General features: G+C 48.9%; 2 protein-coding genes across 2 annotated transcripts in view; one reads left to right on the top strand and one right to left on the bottom strand.

Moving 5' to 3' along the window:
* DOCK1 (dedicator of cytokinesis 1) overlaps positions 1 to 21,528 on the bottom strand; it is a 445,579-nt gene that overhangs the window by 213,129 nt on the left and 210,922 nt on the right.
* INSYN2A (inhibitory synaptic factor 2A) overlaps positions 11,790 to 21,528 on the top strand; it is a 62,037-nt gene continuing 52,298 nt past the window's right edge. Inside the window, exon 1 of the mRNA XM_031957022.1 lies at positions 11,790 to 12,204. The gene's annotated coding sequence lies outside the window, so the exon portion shown is untranslated. The remainder of the gene's footprint in view (positions 12,205 to 21,528) is intronic.

Genomic DNA, 21,528 nt, shown 5'->3' with positions numbered 1-21,528 from the left:
CATTCTTCTGGGAAAATCCAGCAAACTCAAGCAAGAATCAAGTGAAAGCATGAAAGGTGTCAATGGCCACTTCCCTCTGCTTCCCCTAAATCCTTAAATCCTTAAATCGGAGCCTACTTCTGACAAATTGGCTCCATTTTGCATTTCTCCCGACTCCCACAAGGGGCCCACCAGGCCTGTAAACAAAGCTACCTAACGAGGCAAACACAGGCCAGTTCCCATTTCCAGTTCTGAGAAGTACCTTTGGATGTCGGTTGATGCCCGGGCTAGGAGCATCTTTGCCTTATCTGTTACCACCGACATGAAGCACTCCATCATTTACCAGGTTTCTCTTCTTAATTTTCCACAGGTCCCTTGGAGGCTCTCTGTTTCTGACCACATCTGCCCAGGAGAAAGCTAATTCCATAGCAGGGAAAGCAGAGGGCCAGAGCCCAGAACAATGGCCTTAAACAACAAGTACTTAATAAATGCTGAAGGCAATTGCTGATACAAGGGGCCAACTTTAAGATACAGCGCCAGAACATTCCTTGAAATAGCATCTTGGATCCCAAATGATGTTGCACAATTTTCTGTTCACTCGGCACTGTTTTCCAAAGAAGAAAGGGCTATATAGGTGAAAATGTTCATTAACACCCTATGTCTAAAAAAGAAGGCGCCGATAACTTATGATTTTGAAGGTGAAAATGCTGGCTGATGACTATTTTCACAGCGTGAATGAATCATGAGCCAGTTTTTAGATGTAATCTGAAGCGTCACCAGAATTCTCAGGAGACAACATTTCCCCCACTTGCAGAAAACTCGGAGATGCATTTTCCTACGGGGAAAACAAATCATCGACGAATTCCCCTTTATGTTATATCGTCAAAGGGGGAGCAGGACAGCCAGGATGTCCTCATCAAATTGGAATTTGGCACTTTCTGCTACAGAACCAACAGTCAGAGGATGAGTGATCTGTATTTGGGCAGACACAGAAGATTTCCAAAATGAAAGAGAAAGGAGGTTTGGGAAGACACAAATCATCTCTGATGATGACAATCTCAACTGCCTTTCAACGGGACCCCGAGGTAGTCATTCTGGACTTCATTCACTCTCCATTCATCTTACTGATATCCATTTCCTTGCTGTACCTAGCACTGTACCACAGAACCACCATGCTGCTGATTTGCTCATCTGGGAACCAATCACCTACATGGGGCCCTTTTTCATGAGTGGCTTCCCAGCCGATAAATTTCCACCCATTCTATTCCCAAAGTCAAACCTCAAGTTTCACAGCAAAGGAGAAAATTAACACACAATTTCCTCCTTTCACAACAAAAAATATACATAATTTAATTCGTAGAGAATAGAAAGGTGCGTGTGATTCGAAACATATCTCATCCTCCTTTCCTCCCAAACAGAAGAAATCTGCTGAATGATTCCCCCAATATTAGCATCCTCTCCTTCCAAAATTACTTTGTGGATTCTTTACTTTAGTGATCAGTTGACTTCAGTATATGTGACCGGCTGCAGCCTAGCACCGGGGGTATACTCTCAAGGAGAATGGAAGCTGTTCAAGAGAAAGGACTTTTTTAGTTTCACTGTCGTATGCTTTCCACAAAGTGAGTGATTAATAAATAACATAATTAAGAAAATGAAAAGATGAATGGATGGCTTGGGTTGGCTATGCTCCATATTCATTTTGGCTGAGTAAAAATTATGGTAAAATGCTGTTTCTGAAGGTCAAGTTGAAGCCTGTTATTTGACAGATAAGGATCTAAAGAAAGCCACAGTATGTGGCAGAGCCAGATTTGAATCCATGTCATCCAAAACTAGGATCTTTGCTAATCACTTAAGATGCTTTTTAATGATGACTCTGATGAAATGGTTGGAAATCAGTCAGATTTTAAAAAGCAGACAACTAACCTTAGCCTGCACCTAAATGAGAATAGTATGCTTAAGATAACTGAAACTTGGCAGTCCTTGGCTAGAAAAGGCAGGGAAAAGACATTTTTCAGACCAGTCCTCTCCACCCACCCACCCATCCAGGATTGGCTCCCATTGGTACAAATGGGAGGAGCAACCCAGCATGGATCACCCCGGCCATTCAACATGGGGATAATGCATTTTTCTGTCTCCATCCTGAAACACCCATCATCCTTGATCCAGACTAGGATGCACATAAGACAGTCACCAAGATGAAAATAGACACAATAGACACAAGCTTCATAAACTAAGGTTTATGGACAAATATCAAGAGTGGGTGACATAGAGATGACCTTGAGGTTGGGGGTAACTAGGCCACAAAAGGCCTGGGTCCATCCCGCCATTGTTGTTTTGTTTCCAAGGCTGGATTAAATATTGGAAGCAAATATTAGCCTGCTTAAGTCAAAGCAGGGAAATGTTAATGTCAGGTCAGTATACTGCAGAGAAGAAGAACGGGAAAGACAGATTGGGTATCCAGTAGGTCACAGGGAAATACTGGAAGGTATTTGTTCCAACCTACAGGAGGATGAAATTCTATATGCACTGGGATTTAATAAGAAATATATAAGCACTCATGTGTATACATATATTCAGTCATTAAACATTTACTAAGCTCCTACTATGTGGCAGGCACTGTACAACAAAGCCACATAACTCTGATGGGTGTTGTCCCAATGTAGGCCCTTCATCCATGGTGCAGATGGCAACTCTTCCATGCACAAGGGCCTCTTACAAAGACTTACGATGCTGAGTTCCTGAAGGTTTTGCCAGGGGAGTCCAAGTACCAACAGGTTCTAACAGAATGGGAAGGCTTTGAAAAGGGTCCCAGCCCCAGATGCTGCCTGCTTTCTAAAGAACAGCATTGGTAAGGATGGAGAAGACTGTCGCCAGGAGGCAGACTGCTTGCTAATGGATTATTTACTGTAGGTCACTCCTGTGGGCAAGATAATATTCTGAATAAAAAAGTCAAGGGTTGGTCATTCAAATGAAAAGAACTTGTTGGGATTATTGCCACTTCAAAAGCATAATATAAAGCACATGACTACTCTCTGGTACCTTATGAATCTGCAAATTCAGGGAGAGAGAAATCTTGCAATTACCATCGATGTGACTGGATAGGCACAAAGTCATGCTAGACCCCAATCCCTTCCTTCAGGAAATAAGAGGGTTGAAGCAGAACATCACTGAGGTCTCTTTGACTCGAAGTTCACTGATCTGATATCTCCTTCAATAGTAGCTTCTGCATATAAATTTAACTCAATATAGTATGTTTAGACTAGTAGTACTAGAAGGAGTAGTAGTAGTAAAAGTAGTAGCAGCAGCAGCAGTAGCAGCAGGAGTAGGAGTAGGAGGAGTAGGAGGAGTAAAAGTAGTAGCAGTAGAAGTAGTAACAACAGCAATAGTAATAACAGTAGAAAAGGTACTAGTAGTAAAAGTAGATTTAGTAATAGTATAGTAGAATTGTAGCAGCATAAATAGTAGTAGTAGTGATAGTAAAAATATAGAAGTAGAAATAGTAGTAGTAGTAGTAGTAGTAGTAGTAGTAGTAGAAGAAGAAGAAGAAGAAGAAGAAGAAGAAGAAGAAGAAGAAGAAGAAGAAGAAGAAGAAATAGGGTAGCAGCAGAAGTATAGAAACAGTAGGAGTAAAAATAATACTAGTAATAGTAGTAGAAGGAGAAGTAGTAGCAGTAGCAGCAGTAGTAGTAGTAACAGAAGGAGAAAGAGGAAGATTAGAAGTAGGAAGAGGAGGAGGAAAAGTAGCAGTAGTAATAATAGTAATAGAAGTACAAGGAGGAGAAAGAGGAACAGTAGTAGTAGTAGTAATAAAAGTAGAAGAAGGAGGAAGAGAAATAGTAGTAGTAGAAGTAGAGTAGCAGTAGTAGTAGAGGAGGAGGAATAATGATAGTGGCAGTAGTAACAGCAGTAGAAGTAGTAGTAAAAGTAGAAAAAAGAGGAGGTGGAGGAGGAAGAGAAGAAGAGGAATAAAGTACTTTTTTTTTTTTTTTAAATATTTTAAGGTTTATACAGCACTCACAAATATTATTTCATTTGATTCTCACATTGATTCCGAAAAGATGCTATTACCATCTCTATTTTACAAATGGGTAAACCAAGGCAAATGGAGTTTGTTTTTTTTTGTTTGTTTTTTTTTTTTTTAAGGTCAGTTGGTTGGGTTCACCCAATGGTAAGTGTTTAAGATTGAATTTGAACTGGGGTCCTCCAAGCTCTAGGTCCAGAGTTCTGTGCACTATAGTACCACCTAGTGGCCATAAGCTACCCCAACACTGCCCCATTATAGAGGTTTAATGGTTTAATAATCCTGGAAGTTTACCTACAGGATAATGGCAAAGAGTTTAAGGCGCCCCTGTGCTTTTTCAAATTAAGTCAAACCGAATAAGCAAATCACAGCATTTCTCAAAGCCACGTTACAATCAATGCCTTAGCCTTAAACAAGTGTTGGGGACAGATTTGGGGGCGGGGGACACACAAGAAGACAAGAATAGCTTTTCCCCCTTCTTTTTTGGTCACAACTACGAGACTGCTTTGAGGAACCTAAGAGAAAAGCGGGAGGGGAGGAGGAATGAAGGAAGAGGCAGCCAGGAGTTAGAATGGCTCTAAAAGTCAGGCATAGGGTCAAGAAGACCTGAATCAAAAGGCTTTTCCAGCTACTTCCTACAGACTTGTTCCTTGGCATTCAATTAACTAATATTTATTAATTACTCCATAGGAAGCACTGGGTTCCCACTGGGGAAATAAACATAATGAATGAAACAATCCCTACTCACAAGGACTTTCACATAATCTTTCTAATCCTCAGTTTCTTCATCTGTAAAATGGGGATAACAGACACACCTATGGGACAGTGTTGTTGTGAGAACTGGTGGAAATAAAATATATAAAAAGCTCTGCATACCTTCAAGCGCTATTAAAATACTAGTTATTGGTTGAAAGCACAGGATACTGTGAAGCTACAAAATAAAGGAGCCACACTCCTTCTTACTTCCCCCATCCCATGCCCTCCGAGCTGCACAAGGTGGACCACGTGCTCTAGTCTAAGGGCTCCCACCCGGGATGTTTGGGACAATCAGCCAGGACAAAACAGTCCATGGTCTTGAGAACAGGGGAGAATATCCCCATGTTCCTCTCTGAAATACCGAGGGATTTCTAAAAGACATCTCTGGGCTTAATTATATTGAGACGTCTGCTTTTCGAAGGTGTACTGATCATCTACTTCATTATAACTGACATTTACACAGCACTTAACAGTGTACAAAAGGCTTTATCGCCATCATCTCCTCGCATCCCCTAATAATTGGCGTGGGAGACAGGTAGCGAGGGGATGGTTACAGCAAGGGAGGAGACTTCTTCTAGTTCACACAGGCCGGTATCAGCTATGTCATGATTCAAACCCAGAGCTGCCGCTCTCACCATCACAGCCTATTTCTAAAATTAGGTCTCGGCAGCGGTCAAGCTAGAGGCTGCGGCTGATCTCGGGGGGGTGAAAGGGCATTCGCCGTCTGGAAGGGCTGCTTGTTAAAATGTTGACTAGGGGGGCTTGGAGTTGCACCCACTCCTTCCAGCTAAGCAGAGGCCACAAAGGCTGGAACTCACTTCCTTGGGAATGAGGAGGGAAAGCCCATTAAAAGGGAAGCAAAGCTAGGCCCCTTGGTGGTCATATCATCCCCCACTCCCATCCCTACCTTATGCCCATAGGGGGAGTAGGGAAAGGGGTAAGGGGCAGTGGGAGCATCCCTCTCCAGGGGGCTCATGGGAAAGCAGAAAATCTTGCCTTGGGGAGGACAAAAGGTAAACTCCTGGTGGGCTTTAATGAATGCTCACCACATGTCACCAAGGCCAGGAGGCGGAGAGGTTATTCCTATACTCATTAAACACTGAGAGGATCACAGAGAAAAGGGAAGTGGCCTATGGGTAGTCACACAGTCGGGAAATGTCTAGGGGACCCCACACAGTGCCAAAGGGAGAATTTGGCCCACCCCAATTCATTCAACAAGCCTTTATTAAGCAACTACTGTGTGCTAGCCATTGGGGAGCCAGGCCCAGCCTCGAGGGGCTTACTTTAAATAGCGGAGATTCAGAGGACAGCATGTCCACAAGACAGAACAGCTGAGAGGCCAGCCAAGAACAGTCTCAAAGTGCTCTGGAGAGAGGCTCTGGCAGAGGATCAGGACCCTGGACAAGAGACTAAGAGGAGAAAATTAACCCAGGAGCTTCCAGAGCCTTAATGGGGACTTTCCAAAGAACAAGGGGTTAAGGGGGAAACACTGTGGAATTCTTGTGATCCATCTTCTTTATCATGGAAGTATCGATCATAAGGAGCACAAAAGGGTGGGGTGGGGAGAACTTGAACCCAAGTCATCTGGCTCCAGCACTTTACTGGGGGAGGATCCGCATCCTCCTCAAAACTACAAGGCTGGTTAGCACTTCTTTGTGAGCCTCAGTTTCTCTAGCTTGACTATATTAAGTGTGGGCCCGTGTTGCACATCACAATGATGAACAAATGCATGAGAACTGTGACAGGGAGTGTGGCCCAAAGACAGAGCCCTGGACCCGCAGATGGGGAGATTTGCTTCAATGCGGGCTTCACAGACTTGCATGATCCTTCAGGCCTTCCTGAACCTCGGTTTCCTCCTCGGTAAAATGAGGTTCCTGTGTCCCCAGCACACTGCAGGGAGACCTTAAATTAAGGGCCACTGACTAAGGGCCAAATGAGAAAAAGAACCATTTGGAAAGGGAAGTTCTTGGTCTTCCTTAGAAATGGAATCACATTCACCCAAAAGCAATAGAAAGAAACAAAGATATCAAAAGGGGGTTGAAAATCCTAGATATTCAAAGCCAGTCAATTATTATCCACCTCAGTTTCCTTATCTATAAAATAGGATGATAACAGCCTCTGACTCAGAGGACTGTTGTGAGAATCAAATGAGATCCTATTTGTAAGGGCTTAGTACAGTAGTAGTAGGTGCCGAATAAATGCTTATTTCTGCCTTTTCTCTTACCATCTTCCAGTGAGCTCACCCTGCCTCAGCTGGTTCCTCAGTTTGGAGGAGATAATACTTGGGGAAAATAAAACGAGCAAACAGAAAAAGATGGATGAGAGGCCAGAGTCCACACAGTCTCCTGAAACCATTGAAGGTTTTATCATCTTAAATCTTCTCCTGAGGAAACCAAACAAGGCCACATTTGGCTGCTCATCCTTGGCAGTGACCTATCATAGAGTCCTCCCACAAATGCTGGGGAGATGCAGGCTAAGTGGGTCTGGGAGACTGACCAGAGACAGCTAGGAGGAACAACAGCAGCAGCCTGACCTAGTTGCAGCCCACACACACCGATGGGCTTCTCCCACCTGAAACTGCTTGGAATCGACTGGTCTGGGGACGATGCTCTCTGCCCCCTGCCTGCTCCAGCCCCAGGGCATGGGAGCGGCCCTTGGGTCTCTGATCCTGGCCCCTGACACAGTACCCTGGAGTAACAGGTCCTTGCAATGTGGTGACAGAGTCTGTGAGAAGGGGGCGTGTTTACAAACAGGCTCATCAATATAAAGAATAAGTAGCACCCAGTAACCCGAGGCCATGAGACAGAGGGCATCCAAGGAGCACAGAAGTAACGGGGCACAAAAAAATGGGGGATTTCCAGGGAACTAAGGGAGGCTGGGGCGGCCGGCCCCAGAGCAGCTGGACCACGGCCCCAATCAGGAAGGGCTGAGGTCAAACAGAGCCCTGGACACTCATACCTGAGAGAGCCTGAGTAAGTCACTCACCCCCATCCCCACTTCCTTAGAAAATGATGATGATGATGATGATGATGGTAATGCTAGAGGTGGTCTGGGGATCATGTGTGATCAAATGAATGTAGAAATGACGCTTTTCCCACCTGACAAAGCGTCCGGTGCCCAAGGTCAAACTCGGGTCCTGCGCTCTTTTTGGGGACATAAGTGGTTCTGCTTGGGGACCAGCCCCCCAACCACCTCAACTGCTGAGAGTGCTTTTCTGTTCTTCATCTCCCCCAAATTACAGACCTGAAAATGCTCCCTCCAAACCCAGCCTCTGGAATTTTCTACCTTGCTATTTGGCTTTTTTCTCTTTCCGTTTTTCCCTTAAAGCACTAAATTTGCGGGACTTAAGTGGCACTTTGCTTGTTTGTCTGCCCTCCTCTCAGGCCCCCATGGGGCTCGCCTCTAGGCCGGGGTGTGGAGCCGCACGGAGATTTTTCTGTTTGCACACACAACCCCGAAAAATGGAGTTCACCATTGTTACCAAGTATAATTTCCATCTTTCCTTGGCAGTGTTATTTATAGTGACATGTTTAAGAGAGATGGAAGGCAGATTTAGATTTTATGGATTAGCAATAAAGGAAGATTTACAGAAAGGCCCCCAAACCACGGGGAGAATTATGGGAACAAACAGGCTCAGCATCCCACCCTAATCCATAAGAACCAGGGAGGGGAGACTGAGATAGGCCATGCCCCAGGCTGGATCCCTCTGAAGTGGTCAGATGACAGCTGCCCCTCAGCCTGGGCCAATGCAGGGCCTGCGATGGTGGGGCGGAGGACTCGGTTAGGAAGGAAGGGCCAAAGAAGGTTAATTCAAGAAGAGAGTTTAGAGAGCCACCTTCATTTGAGAGAGAAATAAGAATAATCCTGGAGAGAAAAAGGACCCGGACTAAGAATTGGTGACTTGTCCAAAGTCACAAAACCTGGCAGCAGAACCAGGAGTCACCCCTCACCCTCATGACTATGACTCCAGACTCTACCATAAGGAAGGGCGTCAGCCCAGGGGAGGCAGCCCCTGGAGATCAGCAACAAGCATCGTTGTCACTGGTTAAAAAGGGGGGGGGGGGGGAGAGAAATGTAGCCACGAATGCTCAAAGGCTAATGTCCACAGTCAGGCCGGAAGTTTGGAGATCGCCAAGTGTTGTCGCTTGTGATGGTTGGGGTTGTTTGGGGAGGGTTCAGTTGCTGTGGCAGGTGGGGGAGTCCTTCTCAGGGATTTCCAGGCCATGTCCAAGGACACAGGATGTATGAAATCTGAGAAACCTCAGACTCAACTGACTGACTTATATAAGATTTGTTCCTGTGTGTGAGCAGCAAGGTGCTGCCCAAACTCACTAGCTGTGTGACCCTGAGCAAGCCCCTTCACTGTTTGCCTCGGTTTCCTCATCTGTAAAACAAGCTAGAGAAGCAAATGGCAAAGGATGCTGGATTTTTGCCTAGAAAATCCCCAAGAGTCACCACTGATAGGACGTGGTAATAACAACAACAATGTATATGTGCACACAGGTGTGAGCCCAGGCTCCTCCAACCTCTCCCAGAACAAACAAAAGATACCTACGGGAGGGAGAAGAGCAAGCAGAGAATTCTTATCAGCAAGAGCAGCGTTATTCCTGCTGCGTCCGTGTGGGACTGAGGACCAGCTCAAGCCAAGGCTTTAAGGCCACATTCCCTCAGCTGGAAAATAGGAGATTGGACGGGGCCCTTCACAGATGAGGATCACATGGACTCCTTTGCAAATACCCAAATGCTCTCTCAGCTTGCAGCTGGGAGCAGAAAAGTGGGCAGTGGGCTTCTGCGATAGAGCCTCCTGAGCGTGGGAGGGGAGGGCAGAGAAGGAAAGCCAGGGATGACTTTCACCAGCTGCTCTTGGGGAGCACTAGAGATCCAAGGGGGCCCGGCTTGATTTTCTTTGCATTATTTGATTATGAGGAAGGGCCACAAGAGACGCTCCAGTCCTGCCCCATGCCTCCATTTCATAACCTCACTTCAATACAGCCTTCATTAAGTGTTTACTCTGCCCAAGGCCTGTTCGGCCAGAAGGACGCAAAGGAAAAAGGAAGAGGCAGCTCAGGACACTGGAGGGAGCCCGGGCCCAGGTGCACAAGGAGATGCCGTCTCTGCTACTTAATATTCCTTTTTGAGTTAATTATAATTTTTTTGAAAAAAGATGCTAAACTCGATTTTCCCTACCTATGTCTAATAGATATTTTCATTCTATTTTCCCTCACTGTTTAACATTTGGAACTCAAACTCTCCCCCTCCCGCTCTCCCTCCTCTTTGAGACAGTAGCAATGACATGTGAAATTATGTAAAGCATTCCCCTATTAGTCATTTCGCCACGTACCATCCTTAATCGCTCCAGACCTCAGTTTCTTCCTGTGTAATAGGAAACAGGGATGGACAGGATGGTCCCCGAGGCTCTCCCCATATGCATTTCTAATCTGATCCTTAGTTTCCTGCTCTCCTAGAACATCAATTCTGTTGCTGCAGATGGGGGAAGGATAGGAGAGATTAGGGAAACAACAGTAAATACCTCAGAGGAAGCAAGTCACAAAGGGGGTGAAGGGCTCACCTGGGAAAGGCTGAATCTGAGCTGAGCCTCCAAGACAGGGGTCGTCCTGAGACCCAGCTGAGCTCCTGTGACCGGGGGAGCAGCTCGACCCAGCTCTGGGGACTCGGGGCCGGGAAAACTGGGACCAGATTAATACTTAGCCTCCTCCCAAGACTTGGAGGAAGCCACAGATTCCTTCTCGGAAAGGCTTGAAATACCTAAACATCAGAGAAAGGATCACGGAAGAAACGCACTTCATTCACATAAGCTGGTCGAGCTCTAGCCCCGAAGGGGAGGCACTGACTGCTGAGGGTCGGGGATGAGGAGAGGTCCCTGCCCTGGAGGGAGGGCAGGAAGGTGAACCGCCCTGGGAAGGAAGGCAAGAGCCGGGCTGGAGAAAATGGAGGCCCGGAGAGCTGGGAGAAGCGCTAACTGCTTCGGCTCCAGGAGCCGGCCAGCCAAGAGAGGGTGAGCCTGGGGCTGTGAGCAGCAGCCGGCCAGGGTGACAGGGAGAAGCCCAGGCCTGCCCGGAGAGGTGAGTACTCACTCCCCAAAACGCCGGGGTGGAGTCCCCTCCTCCCCTTCGGAAAACAAGAGCCGGGGAATCCCTGCAGCCGCCGGCTCCCTCTCCCAAGGGGAAGGCTTGGGGGCCCTTCGGGCCTGACCCCCAAACTGGGGCCTGCCGGGGAGGAGGACGCAGAGGCAGGGACCGCCACCTGCAGGGAGCACTCAACAAGTCCCAGGGCCCAAGCACACGCCGAAGGAAACTCCACAACTCTCCCTAGCGGAGGAAGAGCACCGATGGAGGAGGCGCAGGCTCGGCTGTCCGGCTGCCCGGGAGACCAGGGGAGCCAGAGCGGAACAGCAGGGAGGCTTGGCGAGGGCAGCCCGGCGGCCCGGCCCCAGCCCGCCCCTGCGACACCAGCCCCTGGGGGGCTGAGCCCTCCTTCCAGGCGGGAGGAGCGAGGCGTAGGACCAGGGGCCGGGGCACGGCACCCGCTCTCTCCGGCCGGCCAGAAACGCAGAGCACGAGAGCCGGCGGCCGCCTCCGCCGCCGCCGCCGCTGCAGCTGCTAGGACTTCCCTGGGCTCCCCTTCTTCCCTCCAGGAGCTCCCCCTCCTCCCTCCCCAGCGCTGCTGCTTCTCCCTCTGCGCTCCCCCTCTCCCTTTCCACTTCTCTTCCATCTCCCTCCCGGCTCTCGCCCTCCTCCCTGCCCTGTCTCCCCCCTCCCCTCCCGGCTCTCCCCCTCCTCCCTGCCCTCTCTCCCTCCTCCCCTCCCGGCTCTCCTCCCCCTCTCCGCCCCCTCTCCCTCCTCCCCTCCCGGCTCTCCTCCCCCTCTCCGCCCCCTCCTCCCCCACTGCCAGCCAGCCCAGATCTCTCGCCAGAGCCCGAGCGGAGCGCAGTCAATGAGGACACTGGAGGCGGGGGGCGCTGGGGACCGGCCGCCTCTCCCGCCGCCCCCGCCCCGCGCCCGCCTGCCGGGGACCCCCGCCCCCGCCGCCCGGGCCGCCTCTGTCCGCGGTGCTGCCGCCGCCGGCTCCATGGCGAGCTCCGACACCTAGGGGGGAGGAGCACCGGGGGAGCACCCGCCCCGCGGGGGGAGGAGGGGGAGGAGGCGGCGGCGGCGGCGGCGGCCGGTAGTAGTGGAAGAGGCGGCGGAGGCGTTGGCAGCGGCGCCGGGGCCGGGTGGGCAGCGCAGCGCAGCCAGGAGGCTCGGGCGCGCCCCTGAGCGGGCGAACGCCCCCCGAAGCGGCGAGGCGGCGGGCTGCCCGGGCCGGCGGCGGCCGCGGATGCCCGGAGCCGCTCCCGCTCCCCGTGGCCGGCCCCAGCCCGCGCCGCGCCGAGAGATGCAGCAGCCGGTCACCGCGCAGCCCCACACCCGCCGCTGAGGGAGCCCAAGGTAAGCCGGCGGCCCCGGCCCGGGCCCCCCCCCGTCCCTCGCGCCCCCCCCCCCCCGCTGCAGTTCGACGTGTTAGCGTAGATCGCAGGGCTGCTGCGCCCCGCTCCCGCCCGGCCCAGCCCCCGGCCCAGCCCCCGGCCCAGCCCCCGGCCCAGAGAGGGTGTCCGCGCTGGGCTCCCGCCGGCGGCCTCCGCGCGGCGTCAGGGGCAACTTCAGCGGCGAAGTCCGGAGCCGGGGGCGGCCGCCCCAGCCCGGGCGCGGGGTCGGGGGCAGGGGGGAGACGGGGGGGCGGGCGGTTACGCAGCCCCCTCCCCCCCTCCGTGGCCGGCTCCGGCTCCCGGCGCCGCGAACTTCGATGGCCGCCGGGGGGGCCGGGGGGGCCCGGGCCGGGAGAGCGAGCCCCGCTCAGCCCTCAGCCGTTTGTTCCAGAACCCGCCCGGGCGCGGGAGGGAGGCGCCGCGCCGCGCACTCAGGCCGGGAGAGGGGCCCGGCCCCGGCGCACTTCCCCGGAGTTGGGGCGAGCGCCCCACGGTGCCGCCCAACTTCGGGGCCCGCCTCTCCCGGGCGGCGAGGGCGGCCAGTCCCCCGGCCAAGCGGAGGCGCCCAGCAGAGCCCGGGGCTCCCGCCTTCCCCTCCCGGCCCGAGGCCCCCGCCGCCTCCCCCTCCCGGCCCGAGGCCCCCACCGCCTCCCCCTCCCGGAGCGGGGCCCCCGCCGCCTCCCCCTCCCGGAGCGGGGCCCCCGCCGCCTCCCCCTCCCGGAGCGGGGCCCCCGCCGCCTCCCCCTCCCGGAGCGGGGCCCCCGCCGCCTCCCCCTCCCGGCCCGAGGCCCCCGCCGCCTCCCCCTCCCGGAGCGGGGCGCCAGCCCGAGGAGCGGGGCGTTCGGCAGGGGCCCCCGCGCGCCCGGAGCCGGCGGCCGGCCGGGCATCCCGGAGCGAGCGGAGCCCAGACCGGCCGCGCGGGGGGCGCAGAGATGCAGCAGCCGCGGCCGCGGCGCCGACGGGGGCGTCCCCAAGCACAGCCGAGCGAGCCGAGCGAGGCTGGAGCGCGGCAGCCCCCGAGGGAGGGGGCTCCCGCCGTGACCTTAGCTGGCGCCCAGTGCCGCGGGACCCGGTGGGGCGGGAGCGGAGGCAGGAGCGCAGGACAGAGGCCGGCCGTCAGTCGGGCTGGCCCGGCGTCAGGAGGAGAGTGGCTGGGGCGGCTCCGGGGAGCTAGCCAGCCCCGCTTCCCTGCTCCCGGCCCCCCGCCGCGGCCCCCCCACGCCCCTGAACAGGGAAGCTCTCTAATTTGACCTTGTCTACTTAAACAGCCCCAATTCTGCAGAAGCATCAATGAGAGGAAGTGAACTCATTGGCAACTGGCAGCAGGAACTTTGAGAGGGCTTTTCCTGGGCTTTCCAGCGAGAAGACAATTCCACAGCAAAGCTCAGAGAAAAGCAGGGCAGAGAAAGAACCATGTCGGAAGCAATGGGAAGGCTCAGACGAGTGTAAGAGAGAGAGGAGAAGCCGGCTCGGTTCTGGGCTCAGTTAGCCAATTTCTGCAAAGACGTAACCCTCAAGGTTAAAAATGGGGAGAGGGCCGACAAATGACCATCGGCATCACATGACCAGTGACTCTCCTCATCGGGACTCACGTAGTCCGGCTTAATTTCCCTTTCAGGCCATGACACTGACCCTAAGGAGTGAGGCAGAAATGGAGGTGTATTTCCCTTTGCAGAACAGGGCTGGCACTGGGCCTCTGGGGGGGCTGCTCCCGGGCCAGGGGCCTGCCGCTCCTGGGGGACTAAAATTAGTTTCCGAAGAAAAGTTGCTATTTGTCTTTCGGTTCCTTTTCCTAAGAGCCCTGAACACAAATAGCTCGGAGAAAAATGAGAGTCCTGTCAGCCGCATGCCCCACTAGTTATTAATAATTCACTCTCTATGTTTACTACGTACATTAGATGGCACTGCTCCTCGTGATGGTTTTATTAAAGGCATATTTTGAAAATGTCTAATCTAGCTGTTACTAATTGCAAGATTTTGCATAGATTATTTGTCACATCCAAGGCAAGTCTCCTGTCACTTCACTACATTCATCTCTTCCTGAGAAGGGCAAAATAAATAAATAAATAGTGACAATAATAATAATAATAATAAAGAACTTAGGTGGACTTCATTTCTAATGAAAATTTAATATCCCACCATGTCCTTGAAAAGGAGAGCAAACCTTTAAACCTCTAGTTAACCCTCTATGGAGAGAGAGAGAGAGAGAGAGAGAGAGAGAGAGAATGAATTAGGACTATTTCAAGAAGATATGGGCAGAGACGAGGCACTAGAGTAAGTGAGGCGTTAGAGAAAACAATATGTGAGCAGGAACCAAGGACAGCTCCCTAGGCTAACCAGCCTGAATCTAAAAGAGCCCATGCCCAGATGTTGCTGTGTACCTACTGCCCGGATGAGGGAGCTTGGCCTTCCATCCAGCAGTGGCAAAGGTGACAATGGTACTGTGAAGGGCATCATCAGGACCCAAGGAAGGTACGGCTTATTAAAATGAGCATAAAAAGCCAAAGCACTCTGGGAAGAAGAGGCCTATGAAAAGGGAGCTGGCAGTTCTTTAGCGATGAGCTTATCCTGACATTTCTATAGCTAATAAGATCCTCCTGGTCATTGCTCCATTTGGCTGTTGGCTGCTTTTCGTTTTTGTTTTGTTTTAAAGAGGAAAAAAACATCCCCAAGGAAGCAGGGAAAAACATTGGGATGGGGGAAAGAATCTGGTCTAAAGGCAATGTGGCAAATGCATCCCAGAATAGGGGCTCCTATTCAATCAGGCCCAAGATCAATGTCGTCGTGAAATACATTTGGCTGCCAGCATTTTTTTTTTTCTAGACCGAGGACGAGCCCACTGAGAACTGGGCTGTGAAATCCTGAGGTGCTTACTGTACGGCTTAGAGGGGAGCTCTTAGCTCAAGTAATCATAGTCTCTAACTGCTGGAGAATCAGAGATCAGAAGGCAGGACTCCCCAGGTAAACCCTGATTACTTAAGATCTCATTGATTTCAGTACAGTGAAAAGTCTGGATTGGGAGGCCCTCAGAGTCCATACAGAGTATTCAGAAATCCCTCTCCCCCAAATTTAGTTGTCATAACGATAAGGGAATTTATTTGTTCCAGAGGACAAACTGTCCCTATCTAACAACGCTGATTTCTTAACAATCTCTCTATCAATTTGATTTTAATATTTCACAATATCATGGTGTTAATTTAAATATTTTAAACAAAAACTTAATGACTTTAATATATCTCATGACAACACAGTAAACATTACCCAGAAAGTCATATCCAGACAGTAGGATGCAATTTTAAATTCATTATTAATCGTAGAAACTCTGATCAGATGAATTTTCTTAACTCATTGAGGATTTGCAACTTCTACATCTATTTCTTGCAAACCCCCCCCCCCATTTAAAATGAGGATTGAATCTAGGGATTGCCCCCAGATAATGGCTTTCAACTGGGCAGATGAGTCATCCCCCATTCACTGTAAAATGTAATATCCTTTGGGATTGTCACTGGAAACTGTAGCATTTCCCTTTTAAACGAGGACCAGAGGGGCCAGAAAGAGCTAATGCAGCCTGAGAAGGCTCCCTAGCCAAGAAAACGAGGGGGAAATGTGGTAAAGCAGGCTTCTCCAGAGCCAAAGTTTGGGTAGGTTAGCAGGCACTAACCACAGAAGCTCCCAGAATACCAGAAGATGAGCTGGAGCCATTTGGCAAAAGGACTGATCCAAGGGTAATGAATAGAATGAGCTGAGAACAGCCGAGATGCGTTCAGGTACCATCCATGATCAAACCATCACAATAAATAAAAACAAAATATGCTAAGCCTGTAGTTGCCGTCTCTCTCTGCTGCTTGCAGACTTCCCAACTCTAATGGGATCTGACAGAAAATTAGCACCCAAATATGAAAGTTGATGCAAGGAACAAAGAGAGATCAGTACATCTTCTTAATACTCCTAAACGATAGGACCAAAGCTCCATTTCTGGTTCAGACAACAATTCTGGAGAGTACTAACCTAGACAGCCTTAGCAGTGTTCATGACAATGATGATAATCCAAGGATTATTAAGTAAAAAGTACTACTAAAATATTGATTTGTTCCAAAGCTATTTCTATTTGAATTCTGCCCAGAAAATAAAAAGAAAAGGAAAAAAAAAAAAAAGAAAAAAGGAGGGAGGAAGGGAAAGAGGGAAAGAGGGAGGGAGAGAGGAAGGAAGGAAGGGAGGGAAAGGAGGGAGAGAGGAAGGGAAAGAAGGGAGAGAAGGGAGGAAGGAAGGCAGGGAGGAAGGAAGGGAGGAAGGAAGGAAGGGAGGGAGGGAGGGAAGAAGGAAGGGAGGGAGGGAGGGAGGGAAGAAGAGAGGGAGGGAGGGAGGGAGGAAAGGAGAGAAGGAAAGAAGAAAGGAAGGAAGAAAGGAGGGAGGGAGAGAGGAAGGGAAGGAAGGAAGGGAAGGAAGGAAGGGAAGGAAGGAAGGAAGGAAGGAAGGAAGGAAGGAAGGAAATGATAAGCTTATTGAGACATTTTTGTTTTGTCATGGCCTTTAACATGCAGCATAGAATGTTGGACTTAATAACTATTTGGTGGATGAATGAATAATAGCTCCATTCTTTTGAAACATTTGCCCTGCACTTTACCTGTAATAATCCAAGCAGGAAGACAGTACACTACACAGTTCATACTACATAGTACATACTCCTCTCATTTGGAAAAACGAGCAAAATGAGGCTCTCCCTGGTTTAAGTTACAGTCTTTCTCTAGAACCTGAGAAGTGTTTAATAAATGTTTGCTGACTTCAAGGATATAGTCATGCTTTTGACCCTTAAGGAAGCACATACATGCTGCTGTAGTCTCTTGAGGACGGAATTTTATTTTATTTCAGTGTTGTGTCTCGGCCAGCACCCAGCACAGCGCAGGAAGTGGAGGGAATTACTAAGTTAGCTGGTTGTCATTAGGTCTCCCCTGATGGATACAAAGCAGTGACCAAGTCCAGAGCCGCCATCTTGATCACTCGGGCCCCTTCTCTTAGTGAGAACATTGGCCCAAGAAACGTCTTAAGGTGTCACTGACGGAGGGTTCCCTTGCCCGTGTAGACTAGAGACTGCCCTAAGGACGAATGAGGTGCACCAGGAATAAGCAGCAGGGCCAAATGCTAGTTGAAGTTTATATTGCAGTTACTATGGAAAAATCCAATTTAATCCTTAATAATGTGGTCCTGGGTGTAGCATTAAAAGCAGTAAACCATAGGCCATGACAGAAATGATAAGCAGGCCGCAAGATGAGGAAGAAATGAAGAGCAGACCCGCAAAGAGAGCGCGGCGCCCCTTTTGCACACTCAGTATTCATGGTGAAGAAGGAGCAGTCATTGCTGTCTCTTTCCATAAACATCACCAGCGAGGGGATCTGTCTGAGAGTCGGGAACTTCTCTCGGCAGAGTCTCTGCCTAGAAATCACCCCCTCCATTTGCCAAGGGGGCTCCTTTATGGGACCCTCGGCTACACGCACCAAGATTCACCTTGGGGAAATCCGTCCGGTCAGAACTACAGTAACAAGAGAACTAGCCAATATTTCTACAGCACTTTAATATTTCTGAGACTCTTTCTAGCTCACTGGGTCCTCACACAGTCTGGTGAGGAAACTGAGGCTGATTTGGGGTTCACCCAGCCGCCGGTGTCTCAATCAGGATTTGGACCCATCTGCTGCTTCCCTCTCCCCCTCATCTCCATGGCATTGACTAATTTCCTGAAGCGTGGCCATTGTGTTTATCACTGTGGTTGCCAGGACTGCTTCTATCTGCTGTCATTCCCACAACAAGGCTCCATGTAGAAGCCTGGGAGGGGGAAGGTGACAGGACCTGGAGAGTCCGGGGGCGGCTTGCAGAGAGCAGCCTCTGCTCCCCAGGAAATCCAGACTCCTGCTTCCACCGAGCTTCCCTGGCTGCCATAGCCCCACGGCCCGGGTGCTACCTGCTATTTCTGAGAGGAATATGATTTGGTCCTGTGTGGTTTGGAAGGGCACAACAGGCCAAGCCGCTGAGCCACTGATGGGTGTTTTCCCCCTTACATAGATTCGAACTACCCCCCACCCCCACCCCCACAGCCATGCAGGGTTGCACAAATTTCACAGATCTGAGAATGAAGGCCCCACCCCCCCACCCCACTGCCGCAGATCATAGAAATCAAAGCCAACTCAGAGAGAGATGAGAATCCCCGCCCGAAGCTGCCACTTCAGTGCCCTCTTGTGTTTAGGCTACTTTTCCTTTCCAGCCAGCTTTATTCAGGGCTGAAAAGTTACTAAAAGAAATAAGGGGAAAAAATGGAGAGGACTCCCAACCCCAAAATCTTACTGACAAAAGTGAGGGATCCCTACGCACGCTGAGAACGCACATCTGGGTGAGAAGGGATGAGAGGATCAGAGATTTGGGACTCAATGAGCACCTGGTTAAAAAGATACAAGTTCATGATTACAGGAAACTGCGGCCCAGGAGGGGCAGAGGGACCTCCCGAGAGTCACAAAGGAAACAAGGAGCAAGAACGAAGCACGGGGACGCCGGTATTCTGACTTCTCTGCTTCCCCCAAGACTCTGATCAAGCACTTCCTAATGACAATTTAAGGGTGAAATCAAGATGGAACCAATAATTGCCATTTGAAAAATGATGATGATGGAGATGGCAATGACAGTGATAACTGGAGCCCGGAAGCTTCTGAGGCTAGCAAGCATTTTACATACATTATTATAGTTAAACTTCTTAATGGCACTGGAGACCAAAGTTCATTCTCTCTCTCTGTCTCTCTCTTTCTCTGTCTCTGTGTGTATGTATATATATATATATATATATATACACACACACATATACACACACACATATATATATACATATATATATACATATATATATATATTCACTATATATAATATATATATTCACTATATGTAATATATATCTGTGTGTATACATATATATACATACTATATATATACACATACACACATACAAATACATATATATTTAGATAGATAAAGGACACAGATATAGACATATTATATGCATACATTATCTATTTATCTCTATATAATCATCTCCATTCTCTAGTTACTAAAACTGAGGCCCAGAGAGATTAAGGAATTTTACTCCAGTCACATAATTAATAAGCCTCGGAGGAGAAATTCAGACCTATGTCTTGCTATGACCACCAGGCTACTCAGCCTATGCAAACTCTCTGAGGGACCAAAATAATGATATGGATAAAGAGTTAAGTTGTCCATTTTAAATTTGAAGAAGGTAGAATGATCAGGTCTGGGAAAATAAATGGAAAAACTGGGGGCAGAATTAAAACAAAACCAGTCAGGACAAAGTAAAGAAGCCAAGCCATCCCAACCTCCTTTAGGCCAAGCATGGGCCAGTGGGTGTTTTGTTTTCTGACCCGTAGAACTGGAAGGTGGTGGCCACAATGTCGAGCTGGAAGCTTGCTTCAGGGGAGATGATTTAGAAGGTTTTAAAGAACAAGTATTTCTATTTAAAGCAGCTGCTAACAGATCAAGGAAAAATAAAAACAGCTAATAATAAAGAGAAAAAGTCCTGACCCATCTTTGCCACATCCGGGGTTTGAGTGAGGTGCTTTGTTGATGGGAGAAAGCAGGAGTGCCCTGAAGGCCACTGCCAGTGTTTCTGCATCACTGGGGATGGGATTCAAGTTTTCCATATATCATCTACCACAAATATAGATACTTTATATATATAGGCACTATATATACATATATATACATATATATATATATATATATATATATATATATATATATATACACACACACACACATATATATATACATAAAATATAGACACACATACATGGGCATATATATATATATATATATATAAATGCATACACACACACATATATATACATACATATATATATATATATATATATGTATATACACACACACATACATACATTTGCATGCACAGTCATCTGATTATCATAACTCCTTCGAAGTAGGGGCCATTTTTATTTCCATTTTATGGATGAGGAAACTGAGGCAGGCAGGAGTTAGGGTACCTGCCAGAGGTAGAATTTAAGTTCAGTTCTTCCTCACTGTCCGTGTTACTCTCTGCGCTAACCAGTTATACTACAGATAAAAAATGGGGACAAAGACCCAGGCATAGGGCAGGGGCAGATAGGAAACATTTTTTTCCCCCAAGTGCCAATCGGTCTCATTTTTCAGTGATCTTTGTCTAGGGAAGTAGCAGAAACCTCTAAAATTAAGATTATACTTCCATGGAAAATCACTGCCAATTAATTGAAAAGATTATAATTTATTTTATTTAAAAATCTTTGTTCCAGGAGCAAATGTTTCGATTATATATTTGGGGAGAGGGTCACGGTGACGAGGAAGGAGGAGGAGTTGATTTCCAAATGAGAGCTAATCCTCCAGGAAAAGGTGATCTACTAAATCAAGGCTGAAATACTGCTTTTTTTTTTTTTTTTTTTTGACTGAAATGGTCAAAATAGACCAGTGTATCAGGATGTCAATATGGGGATCAGCTAGTCCGGCCCCTTTCCTTTACAGGGAAGGACAGGGGGCAGTCAGTCGCTAGAGCAAGCAAGGAGCACTCCAATTCAACCCAGGGGTCTAAACTCTCAGACTCAATGCCAGCCCTGTCATTCTACTGATATCCACATGGCTGTGGAAGCAGACATGTTAATTCTGTGGTAAATTCTGAGTTCATGTAGGAAAAAAGGCTCAATGTTTAGGACTCACAAGCAACAAGATCAAAGGATAAAGACCACCCGAAATGCTGGCAGCTTCTCATTTGGAATTCACCTTGAAAAGCTCCATTCCATCAAAATTTCTAATTGAAATTGAAATTCTCATCACTTCTCCAAATTTAGCTCCATGTCCTTAGACAACGGATGCCCAGGCTATGACTGGGCCCTGATTTGAAGTTTTTTTTCACACTAACCCTGATAATTTGGCTTTGTTATTATCCCCATTTTACAGACAAGGAAACCTTCCCTGAAGGAATTTACAATTAAGCAATAAATCCTTCTTGCATACCAACAGAATTTTTGAATAGATGAAAAGGCCGTTCCTTGCCCTACATCACGTAAATCGAGAAAACCCTAATATCCAGCTGCCTCATCTGTCAAACGGTGATAATAATTGCACCTAATTTCCAGGATTGTGGGGAAGGTAAAATAAAATAATATTGGAAAAGTGCCTTGCAAATCTTAAGATGCTACATACATTTTTAATCACTGTTGTGTTGTTGTCCACGGTGGTGCTAATGCTA

The sequence above is a fragment of the Sarcophilus harrisii genome, chromosome 2 (assembly GCF_902635505.1).
Source record: "Sarcophilus harrisii chromosome 2, mSarHar1.11, whole genome shotgun sequence".
Classification (NCBI taxonomy): Eukaryota; Metazoa; Chordata; class Mammalia; order Dasyuromorphia; family Dasyuridae; genus Sarcophilus; species Sarcophilus harrisii.
Note: the sequence above shows the minus strand (reverse complement) of the source record. Positions and strands in the feature narration are given on the sequence as shown.